General features: G+C 47.2%; 1 long non-coding RNA gene across 1 annotated transcript; it reads left to right on the top strand.

Moving 5' to 3' along the window:
• On the top strand, window positions 1-21,274 carry LOC143829655 (uncharacterized). The gene is made up of 4 exons (XR_013228208.1): window positions 1-166; window positions 14,733-14,891; window positions 17,734-17,864; window positions 18,584-21,274. It is a non-coding gene; the product is annotated as an uncharacterized LOC143829655 (long non-coding RNA).
• Window positions 21,275-21,504: the final 230 nt, after the last annotated feature.

The following is a 21,504-nucleotide window of genomic DNA, read 5'->3' as shown; positions in this document are numbered from 1 at the left end:
CAGGAACGCCGGAGCAAAATGGAGCAACCGCCAGGAGCAGGTTTGGCCAGAAGGCCGCCTCGCCTCATTCGCCACCCACTTTCTCCGGCTGTCAGCCACAAAGGAGTCTCTACGCTGGGCCGCATCGGCTGGGACAGATTTCTCTTGCCCTTCACTGCTCCTCCAGGTAAGTCTCAGGTTTGAGAAATCCTAGAAGAGAGGGGGACTGGCCCACCTGTCTCCCCAATTCTCTGTGAGCAACGTGAGAGCGGAGGCCACAGCATGCCACAGTATGAGATAATTTTGCAGGGCAGGGAGAGAGAACGCGGGTATCAGTCTGTGCATGCAAACAGAAAGTGTGGAGTGCTAGCTGGACAGTAAGACTAAGGCATGCATTTGAAATCTCCCTTTCCTTAATCGGGAAGCTTGCTGAGCAGCCTTCGACTGGCCGCTCTCCCCTAGCTGAACCTACCTCGCAAGGGCGTTGTGAGAATAAAATGGAGTTTAGATAATCCGCTGGCAGGCCCGTGCACATGGGTTTTACAGGGGTGAGTGTGCGTTTACAGTGCATTTCAGGACCATTATGACACTTCTAAATGAGTTCTTTCTCACTTTATCTGGAATTTTAAAAGTCCTTTTCTGTTGTTTTTCCTGTCTCATTTCATTGTGACTAGGTTTTTCACTGATTAGATGAGTAGATTTTCATATTGTTTCTTTAAATTTTTTGAGGGGGTTGTTTATTTATGTGATTTATTTATTTATGCGATTTATATCCTGCCACTCCCATACAATGGCTCGGGGCGGGTCACAAAGTCCTCATTAAAGATCCCATTAAACCCCCATTAAATGGACATATATAAATGGAGTTTCGATAATCCTGGAGGAAAAGCAAGATTTCTTTTTCTTTTTTTTTACTGTAAAATATGCATATGGTCTATATCAGGAGTGGCCAAACTATGGCAATCCAGATGATGGACTACAATTCCCATGAGCCCCTGCCATGGACATCTGGGGAGTCACAGTCTGACCACCCCTGGTCTAGGAAATAGTGCTATAATAGTCTATAATGTGGATTCTGTAATAGTGCTATAATGTGTATTCCGTAATAGTGCTATAATGTGTATTCTGCTGGATAATGTAAGTTTCACACAGACTGAATTATAGTACAGGGCCAGGGTGATTTCTTTCCTTACCCCAAAAATGCAACTGATGCTTACAAAATCGAGTTTTACTTTGTTGAATCTGTCTCAGCTCAGAAGGTGCTAGCAACAGACCTCCCTGTTGTGCTTTAAACACCCACGATTCGAAGGTACACTGCCTTTCAGCCTGAAGGTTCCATGGATGGGACTCCCCCCCCCCCCATGTACCTCTTTTTTTAAAATGCCATCTAAGTTAGTGGATGCTGCTTGCTTCTCTGGCCCATGGACTTGTGTGTGGTGCAAATAACAAGAGGTTTTCATCTATTCTTTCAAGGGGTTCAAGCTGAGTCTCTCATCACTTCTGGTTAAAAAACAGATGAGACATGGGTATCTCTAGGAACTGCTGTAAACTCTATGATAAAACCTACATGTTGAGAGCCAGTTTGGTGTAGTGGTTAGGAGTGTGGACCTCTAATCCGGCATGCCAGGTTCGATTCTGCGCTCCCCCACATGCAGCCAGCTGGGTGGCCTTGGGCTTGCCACGGCACTGATAAAACTGTTCTGACCAGGCAGTGATATCAGGGCTCTCTCAGCCTCACCCACCCCACAGGGTGTCTGTTGTGGGGAGAGGAAAGGGAAGGCAACTGTAAACCACTTTGAGCCTCCTTCGGGTAGGGAAAAGCGGCATATAAGAACCAACTCTTCTTCTTCTTCTTCTAGATGTTGCTTCTGTTTTTTACCGGAAGTGATGTGACGCCACACCTGATGTTGTAGGTTGTTGTTGTTGTTCCTAGTTGCAAAGTTGGACCCATCGCGACCCCATGGACAATGATCCTCCAGGCCTTCCTGTCCTCTACCATTCCCCAGAGTCCATTTAAGTTTGCACCGACTGCTTCAGTGACTCCATCCAGCCACCTCGTTCTCTGTCGTCCCCTTCTTCTTTTGCCCTCGATCGCTCCCAGCATTAGGCTCTTCTCCAGGGAGTCCTTCCTTCTCATGAGGTGGCCAAAGTATTTGAGTTTCATCTTCAGGATCTGGCCTTCTAAGGAGCAGTCAGGGCTGATCTCCTCCAGGACTGACCGGTTTGTTTGCCTTGCAGTCCACGGACCGCAGTGTGGGGGAACAGGAGGAGGGGACAGCCCCCATTCAAGGGGCCTTGTCAACCCTATCCTTATGTTATGGCTGGAGAGCATTTGAACACCCTAGCACTGCATCTCTGAACATTTTTACCATTGGGAACCCCCTTAAACATTTTTCAGGCTTCGAGAAACCCCAGAAGTGGCGCAATCATGCAGAATATGGTTGGGAAGCAGAGCTGTGGACACGCCCACCTGAAGCCCCTCCCCTTCCTGCCCCTCTCCCTGCCCATCATCGGCCATTTTAGGAGGGGAAAATGGGTCATCGGCCATTTTAGGAGGGGGAGATGGGTCGACATGTCCATATGCGGTTATATCACCTCCAATGTTAAATGAATTTAATATAAAGATGTAAATATTAATTAAATCCCACCCATTTCGGAATCCCTTTCAGGTCTGTGAAGAAACCCCAGGGCTCCACGAAATACTGGTTGAGAAAGCTTGTTCTAACCAGGACATTCTCTCCCAAGATTTCTGAAGATAGCAACCGCCAATCCACCTCAACAGTTAGGGTGGTGTAGGGGTTAAGTGCTGCGGCGTTGAATCAGGAGAGCCGGGTTTGATTTCCCCCCTCCTCCACGTGCAGCTAGCTGGGTGACCTTGGGCTTGTCACAGTCCTGTTAGAGCAGTTCTCACAGAGCAGTTCTGTCAGAGCTCCCTCAGCCCCACCAACTTCCTGGGATGTCTGTGGTGGGGAGAGTAAGGGAGGAGAACTGCAAGGCGCTTTGAGACTCTTCTGGTTATGCCAGTAAAAGGTTACTGACTGACTGACTGACTACTCTTCTGGTAGTGAAAAGCAGGACATAAAAGACAACTCTTCTTCTTCAGCGTGTGAGTCCAGTTTCTAGCAGGATAGGAGAAGAAGAGAAGCCATTCAAAACATTTTAAAGTTCCCCTTCCCAGCTATGCTGCCTTAAAGGAGATACAGAGCTCATCTTACTACTGTTTCCACTGCAGACACTGGAATCCCAAGCATGAGTTTGCAAGCAATGCCTCTAGATCCGCCCAAACAAGCCATCCCACACATAGCTGTAAAGTTTCTGAGGCCACCTCACTGAGGACTGGTAGGCTGCCCATTCATGCACCTGCTGATTGCTGTCAGCTTTTTGATCCAGGCCCGGGTATTGTGCAAGCCAGACTGGCCCCTTCTTTTTCAATGTGGTGGCAGCTATGAAATGCATGGTTCCTGCTCCACATACATAGCTCTTGCTTGTCCTTGGCAGCCAAGATCATATCTCTTGATTTGTTTATTTTGTTTGCTTGTTTGTTTCTTTATTCATTTGATTTCTAGCCTGCCGCTCTTGGCAACCGGCTCACAGCGGGTTACATCAAAAGTTCAACAATACAACTAAAAAATCCATCAAATCCCATTAAACCCCAATAACACTGTAATCATTCCAGATGGCAAAAACCTTATTCTTTACATAACACTTTCAGAGGCAGCATGGGGGGCCAGATGCTCAGTGCCAAGATGCAGACGCTCAAGCAGGAGACAGGATCCATAACATTGTCTCTAGTACTGGACCTGACCTGTAAACCTGGCAGTCTTCAAGCAAAGGTTGGATACACACTTTTCTTGGATGCTTTAGGATGCTTAGGGCTGATCCTGCGTAGAGCAGGGGGTTGGACTAGATGGCCTGTGTGGCCCCTTCCAACTCTATGATTCTATGATCCTGCGTTGAGCAGGGGGTTGGACTAGATGGCCTGTGTGGCCCCTTCCAACTCTATGATTCTATGATCCTGCGTTGAGCAGGGGGTTGGACTAGATGGCCTGTGTGGCCCCTTCCAACTCTATGATTCTATGATCCTATGATTCTAACCTGGCAGAAGAGCTCCATTTTGCAGGCCCTCCAGAAAGCCAAAGGCTCTCCATGGACCCGTAGCTCCTGCCAGAGCTAATTCCACCAGGTAGGGGCCAGGACTGAAAAGGCCCTGTCCCTGGCTAAGGCCAGGTGAGTCTCCCTAGGGCCAGGTATGGTCAGTAGGTTGGAATCTGCTGACCACAACCTCCTACCAGGCACGCAGGGCTCAAGAGTCAAGGCGATCCCCCAAATTAGAAAAAAAGACATTCGCAGCCCCTGATTTGATCCATGCCTGGGGATTGTGCACCCCAGTTGGACCCCTTCTTTCTTGATGCGTTGGCAACCAGGAAGTGCATGGGTCCCACTCTTTCTCCAAGTCCTTGGCTCTTGCTCGTCAGTGCTAGCCAGGAAAAATCCATTGATTGGTTTAGAAGCAGACTTTGGAAATCTCCAAGTGTGATCCATGCCAGCTTGGCCTGTTTATTTCTAGATGAGGGGTGCAGCCAAGATTTTGTGGGTCCTGTTCCCTTTCCACGTCCTTGGCTCTTGTCTGTTTGGCGGCAGCCAGGAAAGTATCTCTGGCAGTCACTGGCAGTCTTCAAGCAAAGGTTGGATACACACTTTTCTTGGATGCTTTAGGATGCTTTGGGCTGATCCTGCGTTGAGCCGGGGGTTGGACTAGATGGCCTGCATTGCCCCTTCCAACTCTATGATTCTATGATTCTATGGATTACTTGAGAAAAAGACATTCGCGGCCTCTCCCCAAACCAAGCTGCAGGGCCTCCAGCCCTGAAAAACAAACAAAAACACCCCCAGGCAGCAAGGATAGAGACTGCCCCTTAAAACACACGCAAAAACATACACCTAGCAGGAGTCTTAACGGAGCAGTTAAAAGACCAAAGATACAAAACAGGGGGAGGGAGAAATACAGACTCAGCACATAACTCCATAAATAAATGGTGCCTGGACAAGAACAATGCATGTCGGATGTTTCTCATTCTTCGACTTGTTTTTCCCATTGGAGGGTTGCCAGAGAGCTGGCTAGAACACACAGCAGAAACGATTTTCTGTCTGGTTTCGGCATCAGGATTGATCTATGTTTTCTGCACAAGGGTGATAGGAGGTGGCTCATGGCATGTTAACCGTTCCGAGATTAATCAGGTCAGGCTGATGAAGGCTTCTTCAGTAATGACCGGAGGGCCACCAACATCGACAGCCCAGGCGGCCCTGATCCCGTCAGATCTCAGAAGCTAAGCTGGGTCCTCCCAGGTTGGGGTTAGGTTGGGAGACCTCCAAGGAACACTAGGTCTCAAGTCGTAGGGGGCAGGCCATGGCAGAACTCCTCCAAAGTCTCTTGCGTGGCTGCCGGACAGTCTTGGGATCTCCTAACTACATGCCATGCCATATGATTAATAATAATAATAATAATAATAACCAGAAGGGACGGACCAGAACCAACGGGATGAAATAAATCCAAGGGAAATTCTGTCTAAACATCCGGAAGAAGTTCCTGGCAGTTAGAGTGGTTTCTCAGTGGAACAGGCTTCCTCGGGAGGTGGTGGGTTCTCCATCTTTGGAGATTTTTAAACAGAGGCTGGAGAGCCATCTGATGGAGAGGCTGATTCTGGGAAGGCTCAAGGGGGTGGCAGGTGACAGTGGAGGAGCGATAGGGTGGTGAATGTCCTGCACAGTGCAGGGGGTTGGACTAGATGACCCAGGAGGTCCCTTCCAACTCTGATTTTATGATTCTCTGATTCTAACAATAGTAATACCTACCTGCTCCCTGAACACCTAGCCACAGTGATCCATGTGATGGTCAGCAATAGATTAGATTTCTATAGCTCGCTCTATGCTGGCTTGTCCTTTCCCCTGACCCGGAAACTGGAACCGGTACAGAATGAGGCTTCTACGGTTCTCTTGGGAATACCTTGGAGAGCCCATATCCAGCTGGTGCTGAGGCAGCTGCATTGGCTGCCGGTTGAGTTTCAGATCAGGTTCAAGGTTCTGATTGACCTTCAAGGCCATCCACAGTCTGGGTACAGGTTATCAGAGGGACTGTTTAACTCCCTGTGTCCCTCACAGAGGGTTGAATTCTAACAGGATGGGCATCCCGGGCCCATGTGAGGTACGCCTGGCCTCAACCAGAGCCAGGGCCCTTTTGGTGCTGGCCTCTACCTGGTGGAATGAGCTTCCGGGAGAGCTGGGGATCGTGTCTGATTTATCACAGTTCTGCAGGGCCTGTAAGATGGATCTCTTCCGCCAGGCATTTGGTTGAGGCCGGGGCCAAGTAGATCTGTATGGCCCTTCCTCCAAGTTTTTAAATGTTTAAACATTTGACTCTTGAACGCCTTTACCTACCTTGAGGCTGTAGTCAGGTCAAATGGGTGGCACAAAATGGGTGTACTGGGGGAGAAGTTGTTCGGTTTTTCCATTGATTGTCATGTGCTTTTGACCTTGTTGTCAACTGCCGTGAGCTGGCTGTCCTAAAATAGTAGTCAATAATTGAATATTAATTAATTAATTAATAATAATAGTAATAATGGCCAGTTTGTTGTAGTGCTTAAGAGCAACAGCCTCTAATTTGGAGAAGTCTTCCACATGCAGCTTGTTGGGTGACTTTGGGCTAGTGACAGTTCTATTAGAGCTCTCTCAGCCCCACCTGCTTGACAGGGTGTCTGTTGTGGGGAGAGGAAGGGAAGGCGACAACAAGCTGCCTTGAGACTCCTCTGGGTAGTGAAGTGGGTTATAAAACCACCACCAACAAAAACAACCACAACAATAATGATACACCAAGAGGGTGACAGGGGATCAGATACAAAACTCCAAATTGTCTAAATCCTTGCAAGGTTATCTAGGCAAGGTGGGAGACCTATTTTTGGGGCAGCTCGGCCAAAATGAAATCTAAAAACGGCTTTCCAATTATCACCCCCTCCCTTTCCAGTGTAGAGGAAATATTTGTTTTCTATGTGCACAACTGAAAAGCATGTGCCTCAGTCTTGCTAGCAGGCATGCATGCATGGGATAAGAGACCCATGCACAGGCAGAACTTCCGAGCAGTTGATGGTGGCCTCCTGGGATTCAGGCTGGTTCCTGTCAAACCCGGAATGAGACCTGCAGCACTGATTTATTGGTTCTTTCCATCGCTGTCTACAAGGCTGGTCCCGTGCATCAGAAAACTGCCACTGGTTTAATGAGCCGAAAAATCACTGTGAGCATGTTTGGTTCAACCTCCGGAAGAAGTTCCTGACAGCAGAACAGGCTTCCTCAGGATGTGGTGGGTTCTTCTTCTTCTTTGGAAGTTTTTAAGGAGAGACTGGATAGTCATCTAACCCAAATGCTGATTTGGTAAACGTAGGCAGATTGTGAGTAGGCGGACAGGAAGGGATTGTGTCTGAGCTTGGCTTTTGTGGGCCTGTCTTGAATGTCCGGGGAAATACCGGTTGCAGCTTTGGGGTCAGAAGGTGAATTTCTTCCAGACCAGACTAGCTAGGGATTCTGGTTTTTTTATTTTGGGGAGAATTATCTGGACATGGAATTAGGATCACTGGTGGAAAGCAGGTATTAGTTTCCTGCATTCTGCAGGGGGTTGGACTAGATGACCCCGGAGATCCCTTCCAACTCTAGGATTCTAGGATTCTGTGCCCTGCCCCACAGGCCAGTTCCCAACACTGCAAAGATAACAAGATCAATATTAGCAATAATGTTTGTCAAAACAAAAGTATAAATATATATTTATGCCTAAGTACCAAAGTCAGTGCCCTCTCCATGCCCTGTGTCATCTGAGGAAGAGTTACTGGCAGGAAGAAATTCAACAGGTGAAGTTGTCGCACACCCCATTTGGGATCTGGGGATTTCTCCTCTTTTGCATCTCAGCACAAGTCAGAAGTGTGTCCCTCAATAACCTCTTCTGCCCCATTAACTGAGGTAATAGCACACACCCAGGGAAATAATGTGAAAAAAGGGGGAAAAGAACAATCTTTAACCATTCCTGTGGAGCGGATTAAATAAAAGGGTAAGGCCACCTGGGGAGGAGTTAGGGCGGGCCCTGTCCAGGATAAAAACTCCGAGTGTCCATCCAGGGCCAAGCAGCCAATGGGGAGGCGCGCAAAGTGCCTTCCTATTGGCCCCTCACCAGGACAGACCAAAATTCCATTCACCCAGCCCAGTCTGGCTGCCAGTCTGTTCCTGACCACCAAAGGGAGAGGAGGTCAGTAGGGCTGCCAAGGGGGATGAGAACAGAGGCTGCGCCAGCCCTTTTCGCCCCAAGGCTGTCCTAACTGTCAAGTCCAACTGCAAATTGCCTCAGAACCCTGACAGAGCTGGCCGGAGGCTGCAGAGTGCTTCCCCTCCCCCCCTTCAGGCCTCCTGCGAAGGAGCCTCTGACAGGGGAGCTTTAGGGGCCTTCCTTTTGAGGGGGGGGGGCTTTCCCCTTCTGCCAAACAGATGCCTGACAGGGAGGCCACAGAAAAGCCCCTTCTCACTTAAAATACTGCTCTGCCCGGAGGTTAGACACAGCCAAGCCTTGTGTCTTTCTTCTTTGCAACTCTCTGCAGATTTGAGGCCACTGCATAGCGTTATTCTGCAGAGGAAGCTGGCTCTTTTGTCTCCTGTTTCATCTGCACAACAACCCTTTGCAGTAGGCCTCAAGTCTTTCAATTCAACAACAACCTCTGTGGGAAGCCTTAAATGTTTCTTCTATACCACAACCCTGTCCAAAGTAGCCCTTTCTGCCTGGGGAGCTTATCTTTATACTCTTCAAGTGAGCTGTAATTACAGGAGCTCTCCAGGCCACACCTGTAGGTTGGCAGGGAGTGGTGCAGGAGTGTCCCTCCTGGCCTATGTGTTATGGCCAGCCCTTACCAGCAACTGTTGGTATTCTGGGGCGCAGACAGGCAGACCAGCAACAGTCCTGTGAGTCTGGAAAGTGCAGGAAGATCTAAATAAAAATTTACAGCCTGAAACTGTAAATAGAGAACAGGTAAATGTCTGGAGACACATAGTAACTGAAATGACTTATTGGCCTGGCAAATAACCTTGGCGTGGCAAATAAAAAAAAACAGCATAAAAAACCTTACTGTGCTGTGCACAGAGAGTCTTCCCCTTAGGGTTGCCAGCCCTGTGAGGCTTGCTACCCCACCTCCCTCATGGGGAGTCTGCTATGGGGAGAGAAAGGGAAGACGATTGAAAAAATGCTTTGAGACACCTGAGGCCTGCTGGGTCACTGCAGCCCATTCCCAGTTCTCTCAGATCTCTCACAACCCCACATACCTCACAGGTTGACTATTGTGGAGAGACAAATGGAAAAGGTGTTTGTAAACTGCTTTGAGACTCGTTTGCGTAGTAAGCAGTAGGGTACAAAAAACATGAAATAAGCATGTGGGCACATAACATTTTACCAACAGTGAAAACATGGGAGACAGAAGGAACAGGGTGGACACCTGTGTACTGTGACTACCCCATGTGTATTAGGGCAGAGGGGCATTTCAGTGAATGTGGCCTAATTCACACAAGAAGGGAAATGACGCAGAACTGGGAGGAATTGGTTGCCATGTAATCTTCCCCTAAGAAGAGTCTCCAGTCTGATTTTCCCTTCACATATCTGAGGACATGGCTCTGGAAAGCTCATCTGTAACCACTATGCCACAATTCCCAAAGGTCAGTCCTCTCCCACACTCAACGAACATTCCACACCACAGGTTCTTGACACCCATATCTCCACACCCATGCCCTCATTTGCCACCATGCCACCACAACCTCCCACACAACACACACATTCAACCCCATGCCCTTACAGACTGGACAACTCCTCCCCTTCCTCTTCCCACTGCCAAGCTCTAGCGCCCGTTGTTTTCTTGGAGACAACGGGCTTTGCTCCTAGTTGAACAATCATGTATAAGTTCAGTGAAGTTCCAACTTCACTGCAGTTCTAACTACAGTTCAGTGACGTTTTGTTTAACATCTTAAGTCCTCTTTGAGGAGTGCCTTCTCCAATGCAATGTTTCTGTATGCTAAGATGAAAAAGTCTCAGAACAGCTTACAATCGCCTTCCCTTCCTCTCTCCACAACAGACACCCTGTGAGGGAGGTGAGGCTGAGAGAGCCCTGAGATTACTGAAGAAGAAGAAGAGTTGGTTCTTATAAGCTGCTTTTCTCTATCCGATGGAGTCTCAAAGCGGATTATATCCAGCTTCCCTTTCCTCTACCCACAACAGACACCCTGTGTGGGAGGTGAGTCTGAGAGAGCCCTGATATTACTGCTCAGTCAGAACAGCTTTATCAGTGCTGTGGGGAGCCCAAGCTGGCTGCATGTGGGGGAGTGCAGAATCAAACCCAGCTCGCCAGATTAGAAGTCTGCACTCCTAACCACTACACCAAGCTGATGATCCATAGAGGTTGTAGCTAATTCCTCCCACGATCTAGCAGGCATCATAAAGGAAAAGGCCTTTTTAAAATTAATAAACTGAGCCAGCTTGGTGCAATGGTTAAAAACAATGACTTCTAATCTAGCAATCCTGGTTTGATTCCCTGGCCCCCAACTGGATTCCAGCTGGTTGACCTTGGGCTAGTCACAGTCTTGTTAGAGCTGTTCTCACAGAGCAGTTCTCTCAGAGTAGTTCTCTCAGAGCTCTCTCAGCCCTACCAACCTCTCAGCTTCTCTGTTGTGGGGAGAGGAAGGGAAGGGCACTTTAAGACTCCTTCAGGTAGTGAAAAACAGGGCTTAAAAACAACTCTTCCCCTCCTAAAGGCCGCATGAAGATTGCCTACCTCTGTGTTAAGTGACCCTGGATTATCTTGGTTGCCTCCCATCTAGCCCTTGGTTGACTCACCAGGGCTAACCTTGCATAGCTTCTGAGATCTAATCAGATCAAGCTATCAGGCCATCGAGTTCAGGAGACACCATGGGGACATATGTTAGTTATGTTGTCATCCTGGGATCTCCTACTGCAACCTCACTATTCCTCCCAGTCCCCATCCTACTTTTGACTCTGGATGAGGTAGGATGGTCAGATGGCGAGAGTCAGCCAGACACCTGATAGGCATCTGTGACTTGCTTAGACACCTGAACTGGATGGTCCAAGTAAGCCTGGTCCCACCAGAGATCGGAAGCTAGCAGGTCCAAACCTGGTTAGAGCTTGGATGGGACACCTCCAAGGATTGGGATAGAATTCCTCCAGGAGACACGAGAGGTCATGAAGGGGTGACAGGCAATGGCAAACCACCTTCCAAATGCCCCTTGCCTGGCTGTCGGACAGATCTCCTGACTGCACTACGCACAAGCCATACGATAAATATATATATATTTTTTGGCAGAGAAAGGTCTTAGAATCATAGAATCGTAGAATAATAGAGTTGGAAGGGACCTCCTGGGTCATCTAGTCCAATGCCCTGCACTATGCAGGACACTCACATCCCAATCGTTCATCTACTGTCACCTGCCACCCCCTTGAGCCTTCACAGAATCAGCCTCTCCGTCAGATGGCTCTCCAGCCTCTGTTTAAAAACCTTCAAAGATGGAGAACCCACCACCTCCCGAGGAAGCCTGTTCCACTGAGAAACCCCTCTGACCATCAGGAACTTCTTCTGGATGTTTAGATGGAATTTCCTTTTGAATTAATTTTATTATTTCAGGGCAAGAGAGAACAACTCTGCTCCATCCTCTACATGGCAGGATTTCTTGCTCAGCACCTGCTATTTTAGGAGTCTTTCAGCTGGAGACTGAACCTGGAAACTTCAGTATGCAAAACATGCACTCTCCTACAGAAATTTGGATCATCCCAGTCATTTATCTATATCTTGGTCAGGCAAGCCTGATCCTGTCAGATCTTGGAATCTAATCAGGTCCAATCCTGGCTAGCACTTGGATGGGAGACCTCAAAGGATTTTGGTGGTAGCTTCTCCAAGGAACACTAAACATCCATTGCTTTGTTGTGCTTTGTGGGTATGAATTCGTTGGAGGTCCTTGACCCGAGACAGTTTGTCTGGCCTCAACCCGGTCCTGGGCCTTTTTGGTCCTGGCCGCCACCTTGTGGAATTATCTCCCAGAAGAGCTGAGGGCCCTGATGGGACTTTCCCAGTTCTGCAAGATGGAGCTCTTCTGCCAGGTCTTTGGTTAAGGCCAGTGCTGGTATGATCTGGGGCCCCTACTGGTTAGGCAGGTCATGCCCTCCCCCAGTCATACCCCTGAGGCACTGTTTATTAAATGATATGTTGAGCTGGGGGGGGGACTTTCACCATCGATGGGGTTTTATATAAGGGATTTTATGATTGGTTTTATGGGGATTTTATTGTGGGGCTGATTTTCTTATCTGCCAGGAGCCACTATGTAAGAGTGGAAGGATGGTTGGCTGGCTGAATGGATAGATGGGTAGATGGATGGATGGATAGATAGATAGATACTTGCTTAGGCAGTCAAGAGGGGGAAGAACGTCCCAGTAAAACCCAGTAAAAAAAAACACCAAGATTTTTGGTGGAAGGATCACTTGGGCATGATATTGGGGTCACCGTGGGTGGGCAGATAGTTGAGAGTCCCTGCATTGTCCAGGAGGTGGACTAGATGACCCTGGAGGTCAATACCGATTCTATGATTCTATCATTCACCTGTCTGATTATATCATTAACTCACCTGTCTGCATGTCAGGGAGTGGGAATCAAACCTGGCTCATCAGAATGGAATTAACCACTACACTACACCAGTTATCCTGTCCCTCCTGGCTGAAATCAGGTTCCTTTAAAATAGACCAAATCTGCTTAAGAGCTCTGTTTATCCAAAAGAACACGACATACGTAATGTTTATTAAAGACAACATGATATTAATAAGATCCTGGACCCATTTTTTTGGGAATAGACCTTCCTAACAAGATTGTCTTGGTGCCATATCTAACCAATCTTATAATCTGAACAAAGAAGAACTTTCACTCTTATATGTGTCATAATGTTCCCCCTTCCGCTTCTCTGGAAGGAAAGTCCAAAGGGGTACCGTTAGAAGCACGCAAGTGTATCTGTGATGAAGTTCAAATGGAGACATTGGAACATGTCCTATCTGAGTGCAAACTCGATCATAACCTGTGTACAGATTCAGTGGCCTCAGTGCTAATAGAATGCCCCAGAGGTCTGAGGAAATAACATCTTTCAGTGAACTTCAGATATCAGGAAAAAAATTTTCCACAGTCAGAGTAGTTCAGCAGTGGAATAGGCTGCCTAAGGAGGTGGTGAGCTCCCCCTCACTGGCAGTCTTCAAGCAAAGGTTGGAGACACACTTTTCTTGGATGCTTTAGGATGCTTTGGGCTAATCCTGCGTTGAGCAGGGGGTTGGACTAGATGGCCTGTATGGCCCCTTCCAACTCTATGATTCTATGATCCTGCGTTGAGCAGGGGGTTGGACTACATGGCCTGTGTGGCCCCTTCCAACTCTATGATTCTATGATCCTGCGTTCAGCAGGGGGTTGGGCTAGATGGCCTGTATGGCCCCTTCCAACTCTATGATTCTATGATCCTGCGTTGAGCAGGGGGTTGGACTAGATGGCCTGTATGGCCCCTTCCAACTCTATGATTCTATGATCCTGCGTTGAGCAGGGGGTTGGACTAGATGGCCTGCATGGCCCCTTCCAACTCTATGATTCTATGATTCTATCTTAAGCTAATGCTGCCAGACACAAACAAAAACCTAACAAAAACTATTGCTAAATATGCTCGGGTAGCTGCAAAAACAAGGAAGAGCTGGGCCAGCCCTGGACTCTAATACTTTTACACAGGATCGATATACAATTGTTTTTATCTCTTTGTTTTTTATCCTTTCATAATTGATTTTATATCTGTAATTCTAGGCTTTTTACTGGATGGTCTACGATGGTAAATAAAATTGATTGACTGATAATGCTCTTTCAACACCCTTTAGAAGTAGATTTTAGTAGGGAACAGTGGTACAGTAGTGAGAAGGTAGCAGAGGGAGCCAAGGACATCTATTTGTGAAGTTCACTGAAAGTGCACTATCCAACGTGAGAGAGCCTTCTGCACACATCCGATAATGCACTTTCAACGCACTTTAGAAGTAGATTTTCCAGTTTTGCACAGGAAAACCCAAAAGCACATTCAAAATGTGTAGATTCTAGAAAAGAATTTGGAGCTGTAAGGCTCACCTTGGTCTTTGAAGGTGAAGCATGGTGAGATGCCCATATCCATCTTTTCGAAACACAAGGAATACCCGTTCAACAACATCCCTGATTACCATCCCAATGTGACAGGCAGTGGATCAAGACTTGTTGATTGCCATTCAGTGAGTTCATGACTGAGGCAAGATTTGAAGGGAGAACTTCCTGGTTCATCACCCAACCTGAAACTGTAAGGCTCCACTTACTCCTAATGTAAACATGGACCTCCCAAAACGCTCCCACTCGATTAATCCAAAATGGAGCATGCGTATTTATGTTTTGGCACCTGTCTGTGGAGCCTGTGGACTGTTCCTGGAGTGAGTTAGAGCTACATTTGGCCAATTTTTGGTGTCCTCATCTCCACGCTCTTCCAACTGCGACCGTGGGTCTGCATCTCCCAGGGCAAAAGTCGTTCTTCTAAGAGGGAACCGCGGTAAGCAAGTTCGTACACTGTGGAGACCCTTCCGGTCTCTGCCACAGCTTTGTTTCCATTGAACGTTCTGAAGCAGCTTCCCTCTGTCTCTTCAGGAGGCCTTTGGACACTCGACAATGTCCAGGTTCATCAAAGCGTTGACCGACATGATGCAGGGAAACTCCAAGAACAGCCACAAGAAGGTGACGGAGCCTGAGAAATTCCACAGGAGTGAATTCAAGAACTTGATTCAGCAAGAGATAGTGCCTGTCAAGGTAAGCTTTTTTTTTTTAGAGAGAGAGAGCTCAAGGATACAAGATGAACCTGGATGGTTTCCAAAGAGCACGTGGAAACATGTCTCTCTCAAAATTAAAATAACAGAAGAGACAGGTCAGGATTTCAAGACCCGAGCTTTGTAGCATTGTAAAGACAAGCAAAATGTTTGCAGGAGAGAGTTTTATTTATTTATTATGTATATATATTAATTGAACCTCTATGCTACTGCCCCTAGACCAGCTAGCCCGTGGTGGCTTACAACATAAGTTAAAGCAAATCAAACAACATTAAGAAACCCTTCCTATCTTCTCCATCCCCCTCACCCCCTCACCCCCCCCCTTACAAAGCCACCAAATTCCTGACATTTGTGCACGGGAAGATGTAAGGAGATTGGGTCCCAGAAGGATCCTGATGGTCCTGGAAGGACCCAGAGGAGGGTCCAGATCTTCCACACCCTGGCCTCAACCAAATGCCCAGTGGAAGAGCTCTGTCTTACACGCCCTGCAGAACTGGAGAAGCCCTTCCATGAGCTCATTCCACCAGGCAGGGCCAAGGGCCTATTCTGCACACAATAGATAATGCACTTCCAATGCACTTTAGAAGTAGATTTTCCTGTTCTGCACTAGAAAATCCAGCTGCCAAAGCACATTGAAAGTGCATTATCCTGTGTGTGCAGACTAGGCCCAGGTGAACCTTTTCATAGGCAAAAGCTTGCAGTCTTTAATATCTCCATCTATGACTGCTCTGGTCCATGAAAAGGCAAATATAGGGCAAGAGTGCCATAATACAGGACTGATCAAGATTATGCCCTTGCATGCACACAAAAGCTCCCATCTCTAATAAATCTTTGTGGGTCTTAAAGGTGCCATTGGACTCAAATTTCATTGCTCCTATTGTGCATCAAATGTGCAAGTTTTGCCATGGTCACCTATTCTGTCATTCTGCTTGACCATTCTGTAAAATCCAGTAATGTTTCCTTCCCCCTCCCCATTTATTTATTTGATTTGCAGGCCGCCCCACTTTGTAAGCAGGCTTGGGGTGGCTGGCAACATCAAAACCCATGCATCCATTTGACAACGGCGGTCTGGGCAAAAAAATGGAAGTTAAAAGAGACGCCCACCATGTTTGATTGGCAGTTGAAAACATTGGAAATTGCTCAGATGGCAAAATTGACAACTTATGTCGAAGATAAACTAATAGCAGACTTTAAGACAAAATGGAACTTATGGATAGAGTATATTAGAGAAAAATATAGTTGTTGATTTATGACTATTGGTTATGATTTATAATTTATAAGGGGAAATGAGAATGGATTGAAATTTTGTACAGGAGAATTAATGTTTTTTTCTCGTATATTCTTTAACAAATACAGTCGGAAGTTATTATTTATAAATGTAATATAATCTATTAACATGTAATTTTGGAGATGGCTAAATGTATTTTTCTTGTATTGGATTATAAATAAAATTTGAAATTTAAAAAACAAACAAACCATGCATCCATAGTTAAAACTTTTAAAACAATGATGAAAATGATCAGCGTAGGAGACATAGTGCTCCGACAAGTTTGTCAGTAGGTGCTTATCCAAATTGTGTTTTCTTGTGGCGAAGGAGTAGCGAGAGGAGGACGGAGCCCTATCCTGATCTCACCATTTTGCAGGCTCTTTATAACGTTGATAGTTACGACAGGGCCTGGGTCTCTGCTGGCACCGTGTTCTACCAGGCTGGTGCCAGTGCTGAAAAGGCCCTGCCTCTCGCTGAGGTTAATTGTGCTTCTTTGGGGTCAGGGAGCTCCAGCAAGTTGGAACAAGTTGGCTGAGCACATTTCACTTCATGGTACAGCCTTGGAGATGCAGTTCATCGTCATCCGAAGAGGAGTTAGTTTTTATTCCATGTTTTTCACTACCCAAGGGAGCCTCAAAGTGATTTCCCCTTCCTCTCCCCACAAAAGGCATCCTGTGATGTAGGTGGGGCTGAGAGAGCTCTGACAGAACGGCTCTGGGAGAACAGGGCTGAATCTGCCTGGAACTCTTATTCCAATCCCAGGTCGATTCAGTCCCTGCCATCTCCACTGAATGCGATTTCCATTTTGGTTTTGTCCAATTACATTTTCCTTCTGCAACAAGCAGGATTGATCTGGAATGACCCTACTTTTTCCTTGTGATTTCCTAGAGTGGATATAACCCTCAATATCTGAAAAAAATCAGCATGAGAAAGTATGCAGATCTCTGCTTCTTCCAAACTTGCTGCTGAGCCCCCATTGTAGAGAAGCCCTGATTGGCCAAGGCTTCAGTTCAAAGGTTTCCTTGTTCCCAGGCTTGACTTAGAGGGCAAGCCCTAACTTTTCTCAGCAGAAGCTCCAGAAGCCCTAATTTCTCTTGGTAGAGAATTGCCTCTTGGTTTTTTTTCTCCCTCCTCTGCTGCCTCCAATCCTTCCCCCCCCCCCTTCAAGAGAAGAAAGGGGCTCTTGCTGCCCTTGGCTCCCTTCCCCTTTCTGAGCTTCCCTAACCATGTGCAGAACACTTTTCTGTTTCAATGGGGAGGGGGAGGAAAGAGAAAGACCCGAGTTCAAATTGATATGAATTCAGCAAGATCCACGACGAAATAAACAAAGCAAGTGCAAATCCAGCCCAGCTTATAAGATCCTGGGAGCAGTTACCATATCCTTCAGGCTCACTATACATTTTAATATTGTTTGGTCCCATGTTTAGTAACCTGCATTTTTGATCTAATGCAAATCTGATTTTCAATACTCTTTGCATCTCACAATGAATAGTAATCCACTATTGCAATTCAATGAACCCCCCATAAATCCTTCCTGTAATTCTGATTCGCCCCACAGAGGTCACACAGCAATAAATACAAGCATATAAAGAACCTCCCTGAATCTGACAGCGAGCTGATGAACGACAAAGAGATCACACCTTGCGTTTACTGAAGCAGATATTTTTATAGGTGTGAATGAGAAAGAAGGTAAGACTGTCTAGGCATGCTACTCTGTGGTAGCCAGAGCTACTGGGAGGGTGGGGAAGGCAGGCAGCATTGCTGTGGCCGTGCCACAATCTGAAGCCTCCTGACTTCCAGGAGAGCTATAGGGGCCCAGCTGTCCTCACTCCACCATACCACCCTGCCCAGCCCACCCTGATTCTTTTACCCTCCCTCTGCCTTTCTATGGCTCATTTTTAAGACGGGCTTTCCTCCTAGTTTATCTATAAAATTAGCCATCAAGTTAGGCAGCTTAGCTGACCAAAGAAAAGACTGCCCATCTGGCTGGTCTGGTTGGCCAAAGAAAGATGTGCAGACTTGGAGCCACATAACAACATACCTGCTAGGAAGGACTTCTAGAGCTTCGTGGCTGGCTAAGCCTGTCAGGAAGAGCATAGTGAGGTTTGGGTAGCTGTCAATAAATGTTCCACATCGTCTTACCAGATTTACCATAGAGATTGGGGAAATTCCTAGAGTGGCAGGTTCTATGTGAGGTCACTTCTGGGTGGTCCTTTGGAAAGGCCATCTGTGTACCAGCGACCCTCTCCCTGATCCTGAGACCTTGGAGAGCTGCTGCCAGTCTGAATACTAACCTTGTGGGACCAATGGTCAATTCGCCGTAAGGATGTGTCAGATTTGTCCCTGGGTATTCAGGCCCCGCCCCCCGTGACATTTCCTAATTCTTTTCTTCTTCTTGTCTCTTCCAGGACCCCCATCTCCACCTCCTGGAGGAAATAATGGAGAAACCAACCCCCCCAAAATGTTTGAAACTTGTTTAGATGCTGAACGATTTCTCTTGGGGACTGGGTTTTTGTATTGGGATTCCTTACTGCCCTTTCCTCATTGAGGGAAATGTTCTTTGAAACGTCGCCCATCTAGTTGATCTTGGTCCCCGGAACCCTGAAAAGCAGCAAGCTCCTCCTCTTTGTACCGATGCAATCTTTATGGAATAGAAAAGGTGGAAGAACCTTTCCATTAGAGTTGTTTGGATTGGCTCAAAGATGGCTGAACCTAGGGCAGAGCTGGGAAGAGGCCAGGATCCAAGCATTCCCTTATTCTGTCCAGGACCAGTTCTTGCTGGCCAGGCTCGGTGTCATTGTTAAGAGTGGTAGCCTCTAATCTGGAGAACCAGGTTTGATTCCCCGTTCTTCCTCCACAAGCAACCAGCTAGGCGACCTTAGGCCAATCCCAGTTTTCTTAGAGCTGTTCTTTCAGAGCAGTTCTCTCAGAGCTCTCTCAGCTCCACCAACCTCACAAGGTGTCTGTTGTGCGGAGAGGAATGGACAGGTGTTTGTAAGCCGCTTTGGCGCGCCTTCAAGTACTGAAAAGTGGAGTATAGAACATCAGTTCTTCTTCTCATCCCTTGAGGGAGCCCTTCCCAGAATCCCTTGCAGTTTGAGCTCAAGAAAATGTCCTTTGTCCCTTGTATCTTTAAGCCCCCTCCCCCCCCCTGCACACCTTCAGTTATGAGGACGTCTTGGCAAAGTCACCCCAGGATCCCCCAAAATAGGGAATGTTGAAAGAAGAAATAATTGAGTTGTGAGAGATGGGGTTGCAGGAAACAAGTAAGGACATTAGTACAGCAGATGAGGCTGAGATCAGAATTTAGCACCTTTATCCAGCCGTGGGTTGGATCCATGTCCATGGCTTTGCAGGTGTCCGTCCATAGAATCTTTTAAGGTGGAAGCTGGGGTTTCTTCTTAAGGAGAACAGCTTCCAAGCTGGCAAGAATTCCATCTTTCGGGAGAGCTGACAGCAAGATAGGGTTTAAAGCAGAGCAGCCACCTCTGGGTTGGGGAAGTCCCGAAGAATTAAGGGTGGAGCTTGAAGACGGTGAAGTTTCTAGAGAGGAGAGGAACTTTCGTCAGGTCTAGTGCGATAAGGACCCGAAGTCTCCTGACAGAGACAGCTTGGTGTTGTGGTTAAGAGTTTGTAATCTGGAGAACTGGGTTTGATTTCCCCCACTTCTCCTCCACCTGCAGCAAGCTGGGTGACCTTGGGTCAGTCACAGTTCTCTCAGAACTCTCTCAATCCCATCTATCTCACAGAGGAGAAGAAGGGTAAGGTGAATCCTTCAGGCAGTGAAAAGTGGGGCATGAAAAGCCAATTTGCTCCTCGTCCTCCTCCCCCCATAATTCTGGGAGACCTCCAGGCCTGAAGTTTGGCAACTCTACTTTAAATCCAGGGGTCACTGTTACGTTGACCGAAATTTCATATCTTGCTCTCCCTTTTCAAAGAGACATGGATGCATTTTGTGGCATTGTCAGAACAACCGTGCATTTAATTGCCAGTATACGAAGCACAGCGAGGTGAAAAATGTGATCTTTTGCACCGGTTTCTGAGATCTTTAAATCAGCTGAAGGATCAGTGCATACTGGTGCCAACAAAAACTGGAATTTTAAAGTTTATACTGCTGTTGAACATTCCAAAAATGCTTTGGAGAAGCTGGAGGGGTGGGTGGGTTTTGTAAATAACATTACATATTGCTGTGTAATCCTTGGCGTTGTCTTTTTCTCATTTTGGGAAGAAAAATAAGAAACTGCATGCAGGAAAAAAAAAAGAGTAGAGTAGCAAGACATTTGTCTTCCACACGTTCCTCCCACAGTTCACAACTGCCAGTCCAATCCCCTATTCTTCTGGGATGAGCATACCTGTTGGACTCCCTTTCCCCTTATAATCCCCCAAGGGTTCTAAGATCTTTAGATCAGGGCCGATTCCGCACAGGTAGAAAAGGCTGGGAGGCAGAAAAGGCTAATCCGTGATTCCACATGGCATTGCCACCAGGACAGCTCCCTCCAGGGCCTGGTGTGCACTAGGCCGCTGCTGCCCCACATTCCCTTAAACGATCTGGGGGACATGGGGCCTAGTGTGGCGGAGGCCCATGTCGACAGGAGGACTGGAGGGGACACAAAAGGGCCCATTCAGCTCCATAACGCTTCGTGACACTGTGGGACTGACTGTGGCATTTTCCACTGGTGCGGAATCGCCCCAGGATCTCTTCAGGTTTCCCAGTCTGAGAGAGGTGAAATTGGCATTGGTGAGGCCAAGGGGCTTTTGGACCTGGTGTTAGCCTAGTGGAACAAACTTCTGGAAGAGGTCAGTGCCCTTTGGACCTTAATCAGGTACACAGGGCCTGTAAGATGGAGCTGTTCCACCGGCCTTATGGTCAAGGTCCACAATAACATCTGCCCAAAGAGCTGGCCTCACCTCAAGAAGGAGAAGGAGAAGCCAGAAGATCAGCTCCCTACTAGAGGACTCCCCTGTCTGGAAATTTTAGAGTAGTTATGTGTGTATTGTAACTGTTATAAAATTTTAAATTGTATGTTGGTTGTATTGATGTTATACCTGCCCTGAGTGCTTGGAAGGGCAGGCTAAAAATAAAATATTATTTGTTCTTGTTACTGTTGCATGAAACTGAAATATGGGGCCACCAGGGACAACCAAGCATTAAAGAGGAAGGGGGCGTAGGAAGCTTCTGTCGGCAAGATCATGACATCACTTCCAGGGGAAAACTGGAAGTGATGTCAGTCCCCTTTAGAAATCAAGAGCACTTCTGGTGGAATTTTTGGCGCTTTTTATGGTGATTCTGGTGATGTCCCTTCTGGATTTTCCATAGAAGTGACATCTT

Source organism: Paroedura picta, chromosome 1 (assembly GCF_049243985.1).
Source record: "Paroedura picta isolate Pp20150507F chromosome 1, Ppicta_v3.0, whole genome shotgun sequence".
NCBI lineage: Eukaryota > Metazoa > Chordata > Lepidosauria > Squamata > Gekkonidae > Paroedura > Paroedura picta.
The sequence above is the reverse complement of the archived record's forward strand: the minus strand, read 5'-3'. Positions and strand labels throughout refer to the sequence as shown.